We start from the raw sequence: 7,387 nt of genomic DNA, 5'->3' as shown, positions 1-7,387 counted from the left end.
AACTTGCTGAAAATGTAAGTTCTACTAAGAATAAAAGGGCAAAACTATTTAAAATATTTTAAAATAATATCTATTTAAAATATTTAGAGTAACAATATAGAACTTATCCAGCTTTATTTTAAAATATATTTTAAAGCTATTGATATTTTTAAAAGTGTTTCACAGTACAAGAATTGACCACAGATTTACAAAACAGAATAGATAAGCCAAAAGCAATCACAAAATAGAAAAAATGTAATATATAATACATCACATGTGTGTGTGCTCACACAGTGATGCACACAGTTGATCAGTCATATTCGACTCTTTGTGACCCCAGGGACTGTAGACCACCAGGGTACTCTGTCCAAGGGGTTTTTCGGTCAAGAATACTGGAGTGGATTTTCATTTCTTCCTATAGGAGATCTTTCTGATGCAGGGATAGAACCCATATCTTCTGCGTCTCCTGCCTTACAGGTGGATTCTGAGCCATTGTGGAAGCCCTGAATACATAGCATAATATACAATAAAACTTATATACATTCAGTGGAGTAAAGAGGTACATGTATATTAAAGGCTAGAATGGGAAAATTAGTTGGATAGGTCTTGGGACCTTAGAGGAAAAGCATCATATTTAGAAAGAAGGAATCATTAAAAACATTCTTAAATTTTGAGATTATATTACTAGAAAACCTCCAAAACGGACACTGAGGAAGAAAAATAATTTTCCCTCTAACTTTCTAGGTTCTTGGCTGAGACACCACTGTAACAAAAGACAAATTAATAAGAGAAAAAACAAACAAGTTTCATACCATGTATGCCTCCCGTATAAAACATAGAAGAGATCCAGGAAAACTGAGTCATTCCCAGAAATGGCCTAAGCCACCACCTTAAATATCATCTCCAGCTAAAGACAAAAAAAGATCTTTGGGTAGGGGGAGCAGTTGTGAGAGATGAAGAGGAAAGCACAGTAAACAGTTATGCACATTTAAGGCACTGTCTTCTCCATACACAAAGGTGTCTAGAGATTTAAAGTCATTCTTCTCTTTCTAAAAAGACATGGAGACTGCCTTACAAGTGGAGATTTCACTTTTAAACTTGTGTCTCTTACAAAATGCTAATTTGTACTCAATTAGAGCCTTTCCTCTGTGCACTGTTTCTTAAAAAATAATCAGACTAAAATAATCATTATGCCAAAGAAGCATGTCTTAGGGTAATACAATTTGCTCCCTTTCAACACTATTAGTCATAAATTGAAATCTGGATTTAGATCCAACTCTAAAGCATATGTTCTAATATTCTGTCTTGCAATAAAGAAAAAAAAATATGGAATAAACAGTGGGGGGAAAGATCTTCTCATGAGCCTGTGCTTACTCTGTACAAACTAACCAAGACTTTAAGACTAGTAAGTGTTTTTAAATGGTTTAATGTTTAAAATTCTTTTGTTAAGAGCTCAAATATTTGGCTGTGCTGTTTGGCTCAATAACTTCAGACTACAGTGCAGTTACACCCCAAAGTGCTCAGTAATCAGCCTAAAGGCATTTCCCTAATTGTGTTATGCATTGAGTTCAACTTTAAAATACAGGAAGAGCTATACCTTGGATCATGTATGACTAGGGTCCAGGAAATATTTTTGATTGAGGACATTTGTCTTAGTAATTTGAAAACACATAAGAATGACTTTGTATTGAAATCTTGCAGCACTTGCAGAACAAGTGCCAGGGGTTATTAACCACCTGCCTGTGTCCTTGATGATCAGGGCTTCTCTAGAAAGATTTGTCTTTCTTATTCCACCATGCTGTTTATTCAAGGGATATAAAAAAGACTCCAGAAAGAGCTTTTAATTGTTATTAAGAATAGTTTGCTCACAGGTGATATAAGGGACTTTCCAAGTGGCACTAGTGGTAAAGAACCAACTTGTAGAGCAGGAAATATAAGAGACTAGGTTTCAATCCCTGAATTGGGAAAATCCCTGGAGAAGGACATGGCAACCCATTTCAGTATTCTTGCCTGGAGAATTCCATGGACAGAGGAGCCTGGCAGGTTACAGTCCATGAGTTCACAAAGAGTTAGACACAACTGAAGTGACTTAGCATACATGCATGCATGCATGCACGTGAAATAAAATTCTGACATGGGTAAACAAGTAACCAAATATGTCCAGTAAGAAAAGCCTCCTCACTAATCCTAATTATTCCTGAAAGCACATCTTGACACTTTGATAGGAGGGTGGAAATTCAAGCAATGACAATATATTCTTATATTGTCAAAAACAAAATTTAACTGAGTAAATTCAAAGATCTAATTGGGTTTATTCAATGACTTATGAATCAGCATCATTTCCCCTAAAAAACAGAAAGGAATTCCAAAGAGCTACAGACTGGGAAAGATTTTTAAGGGCAGAAAGGGAGTGGGACAAGAAAGTCATAAACACGGGAAAGAATTGTTTCAGGCAAGCTCACTTCCCTGTGGGGGAAGACAGGGGTCTGTCAGGTCACTTGCTTCCTTACTGCTGGCCGTGTAATTCCAGATTGACCGGTTATATTTCATATTCCTGGAAAAGGTTGAAACTGCAATAAAGTCTTGGTTTCCTGACATAGAATTTGGCACAACTGACTTCATTTTGAGCATTAAACCAAAACACTTCCCCACTTTTGATCAGATTCTCAAATTAATTCAGAGTTATGATCAAAATGTAAGGCACTGGTGCCACTGGCAGCTACTGCTCTGGAGGTCGCCCAGCTTTTGCTGATTCTCAGTGTGATACTGACAGGTATTGAAGTTTCTGCTGAGCCTCTGTTGTAGTCATAGGTCACAATTTCAGGTTCTTTCTTTTTTTTTTCAGTTGATCATTCCCTTTATTCTATTTTTGATGTTCCTGTCTTAAGGAGATCATATGCTTGGGCTTATGCATGCAGTAGCTTGAACATGCATTTAAAGCCCCTGAGAGAATACAAGGCACCAGGAGAACTACCATGATTGTTATAAGCAGGATAATTCTCAATGTCTGGAGTGTGCTTTGAAGCCATAGTTGGTGAGACTCAAACCAATCAAAATCAAATAAGTCAAAGGAAGACCCCATTGAGGGAGTAATCATCTTAAGCCAGGTGGCTGCTCAGTGATCTTATATAACTCAATTTCAATGTCCCCAGAGGCATCAATCCAGGTACAGCACATGGTGTTGATCACAGCATAGATAATCCTTTGCTCAGCTAAAGGATAATTCAGGGTTATCATATTACAGGGCTTCCCAAATGGCTCAGTGATGAAGAATCCACCTGTCAACATTGGAGACACAGATTCGGTCCCTGGGTCTGGAAGATACCCTGGAGAAGGAAATGGCAACCCAATCCAGTATTCTTGCTTGGGAAACCCTGTGGACAAAGGAGCCTGGTGGGCTCCAATCTATGGGGTCACAAAAGAGTTGGACACAACTTAGCCCCTAAACAACAAGTTCTCCACATATTATTATTCCTATTGTATTATAAGAACAACTTTTCCAGTGAGTCTAAGGATTTTTGTTGGGCAGCTATTATTTTATCTATCCCCAATACTTTCAAGAGTCAAGGAAGGTTTTCTGATTATAGACTTATTTGCAGGCATACCTCAGAGATATTTCAGGTTCAGTTCCAGATCACTGCAATAAAGGGAATATCACAATAAACTGAGTCACATGACTTTATTTGCTTTCCCAGTGCATATAAAAGTTATGTTTACACAATACTATAGTCTATTAACTGTGCAATAGCATTATGTTTAAAACAATACTGTACATACTTAAATTTTAAAGTCTTTCATTGCTAAAAAGTGCTAACCATCACCTGAGCCTTCAGTGAATTGCAATATTTTTGCCATAGTAACATAGTTTCATTTTAGCTTATGGTAAAAGGCTTAAAAACTTTTAAAAAATTCTTTTACATATCTTTCCAGTTCTCAGCTGGGAAAAACAATAAATATTTCTGCAGTACTGAGCAACTTCTTGAACTCAAGTGATATCCCCAATAAGGGTGCAAAAGCTACATTATTTTCTGTCTTCTACCTTAGTACTATAGAAAGAACTGGGCCAACTCACTCTGGTAAGAATTATCACCCTTTGCCAGTTCTTCTTATTTTCCCAGGATCCTATCTGTAGCTTAGATATCTATCAGAGTTTGGAAAGGTTTTAAAAATTAATTTTAGTTTTCTCTTGGCTGTTTAAGGAAATAACATAGCAGTCTACTAGAAAATCTCTCAGAGTCCCATTGACCCTGGGAGGGCTCCATACAGGAGCTGTCTTTTAAGGGTAGATATAAGGGTAACCCAATCAATGGACATGAATTTGAGCAAACTCCAGTCGATAGTGAAGGACAGGGGAGCCTGGTGTCCTGCAGCCCATGGGGTCACAAAGAGTTGGACATGGCTTAGTGACTGAGCAACAACCACATTAGGGTAACCATAAGGTCACTAACTTAGCAACGTTTTGTTTACAGTCTTGTAGTCTCTTTAGAATGGAAAGACAAGACAGAGAATGACTAGAATGAGTACTCAAATAAAAGGTGGTAGAAGAGAGCAGTAGCAGTCACATCATCTATTGTCTTTTGTGTATTTTTTGTGTCTTTAATTTTCATTAGCATTTCCAATAAATTTTTTAAGGAAGCAATTTCAATACTGAAGAATTTCATTTTGTTTACTTTCGGGATCCTATTTTCAAGCATGCTTTTTAAATGATCTTATTTAATTGGAATCTTTCTCATGATGGCCATGGTCATTTCCCTGAGGACTGCCTGTTATTTGATAGGATCTTAGCTGCAATCAAGGTGAACCCATATTTCTGTCTGGACATATCCGGGGGCTCCCAACCTGGTGGCTACCAAGCCAAGTTCTGAGGAAACAAAACAGTGATCTTGTCTAAATCTACTTGTTTTGAGTAGGATTTTGCCACATTAATAGACATTTGTATCTTCTAAGACCACAGCTCTTGGAAATAAAATAGGCAGGTGTGCTGGAGGGTGGCTTGTTTAACTCTTTAAGATTCAAAGGTCCCATATATATTTAAACTAAGATCATGGCATCTGGTCCCATCACTTCATGGCAAATAGATGGGGAAATAGTGGAAACAGTGGAAACAATTGAACCCAATCTATGACCAATATATCCTAACATGGGAGTCTTTAGATTAGGTGGTAAGTGCAATACTCAATCAACGCCCACCACTTTTTGACTTTTAAGATTCCCATTGGTAGTAGCCATTATATACACAAAAGAAAGCAAACATGTGCATTTTAATATATCCAGGCAGTTAACAAGAGATGCTGCTGCATCCTGGGTGCACCACCAACACCTCCCATCATGAAGCTTGGACTGCAGAAAAGCTGCACTGGGGGCTGAGAATTGGAGGCCCTACATTAAAGGGGAACTGGGAAATGTCACTAACAGTTCCCAAATGGATCTTGGGACAAAATTGAAGGTTAAGAGTTTTCATTGATTAATGACAATTGTGATCTGACATAAAAGTTAGGGGCTTGGCTCCAATCAGAACTATTTACCAGCTCAAGCTGACCTGCCCTGTATTGAAAACTGGATTATATCAGAAAATTGGATTATATCCATACAAAGAGCCTGGACCTCAGAAATGAGAGGAACTTACCTAGGGCACTTAGAAATGATGAGAAAGACAAAGAGCTCCAAAGGGTTTGTAGGTGTCATATCTGTGTTTAACCAAATCTATTTAAAAAAATTCAAATAAGTGAATCTGAAGATTTAATTGGCTTTATTCAACAATTCATGAATTGAGCAGCATCTCATCTAGGAAATAGAAGCTCCAAAGAGTAGCAGAAAAGGAAAGGTTTTTAAAGGCAGAAAATGATTGGGATAAGAAAGTCATAAACAGAAGAAAGGATTATTTCAGGCAAGATCACTTCCTTTGGGTGAAAACAGGGATCTATCAAGTGGATTGCTTCCTTAATGTTGGCCAGGAAATTCCAGACTGACTGGTTAAAGGTCTAATTACTTTGTGAGGCTATAATTGCAATTAAATCGTCCTTGCAGACAAGGGGCTTAGCACAGTTCATTCCATTTTGAGTCCATTGTTTCTTTTTAAACCATATACAGGCATATCTTGTTTTACTGTACTTGGCTTGACTGTGATTTTCAGATATGGTGGACTTTTTTGTTGTTGTTTGTTTTGTTTTACAAATTGAAAGTTTCTGGCAATTTTGCATTGTCAGAAGATGGTTAGCATTTTTTTAAAGCAATAATGTATTTTTAAAATTAAGGCATGTACTTTTTAAAGATATTTTATTTTAGTATTTTTTAGATATTATTTTGTTATTTTATTTTTAGATATTAGTTTATTGCACTGTAGTAGATTACAGTATACTATAAACATAACTTTTATATGCTGTGTAAACAAAAAGATACCTGATTCACTTTATTGTGATGTTCATATTATTGCCGAAAGTGAAGAGGAACTAAACAGCCTCTTGATGAGGTTCACGATATTACTGTAGTTATATGGTAGGAAAAGACGATTAAAATGGATTGGGGAGTGTAATTCTAATAGGAATATATCACTTCTTTAGATTGAGTTTTGGAGAAGGAAATGGCAGCCCACTCCACTATTCTTGCCTGGAAAATCTCATGGACGGAGGAGCCTGGCAGGTTACAGTCCATGAGGTTGCAAAGAGTTGAACACAACTGAGTGACTTTTCCTTTCTTTCCTTTCCTAGATTGAGCTTATATGGCCATTTGGGGGAAAAAAGAGAAACATTAAAAAGCAAAACAGGATTATAAATTGGTTATACCTTTATTGTTTTAGAGGAAAAGAATTGCACTTGTTTAAAAAAAAAGAATTATTATACAGTGTTCTCAAGGATAGATTGCATTACTGGAATTGAAAACTATATGGTATAATATATAGGCCTGAAGAATAAATATATGGCAAGAAAGAAATGAGAAAACAGGAAGGAAGAACTGGAATAAATAGAGTTGAGATAAACCAAACTAAACACAAGATATGGAAGTGTTTATGTCCTGATTAGAACAAACTAATTGTAAAAAACACATTTATGAGATAATCCTGGAAATGTGAACATTGCCTGGATATTTGATAGTATTGAGGACTTTTTGATTTGCTTGGTGTCTAGGTGTGATGTTTATATTGTGGTTGTATTTTTAAATTGTCTTTATTTTCAAATGAAATGATATGATGTCTAGAAGTTTGCCTTAAAACAATCTATTGCTGGTGTGGCGGGATATAAGTACAGCAAAATCGGCTAGGGATAATAATTATCTATGCAGGACGATAGCTATTTGGGAACCATATTAGATTCTCAATTTCAGCATGTGAAAACTTCAAAAATAAAAGCTTTAAAAAAAACTAATAAGAAATGAAGTGGATCAAATTTAGAGAATTGTAAGTTTTGCATTA

This window comes from Cervus elaphus, chromosome 15 (genome assembly GCF_910594005.1).
Source record: "Cervus elaphus chromosome 15, mCerEla1.1, whole genome shotgun sequence".
NCBI lineage: Eukaryota > Metazoa > Chordata > Mammalia > Artiodactyla > Cervidae > Cervus > Cervus elaphus.
This window is presented reverse-complemented; position numbering follows the sequence as displayed.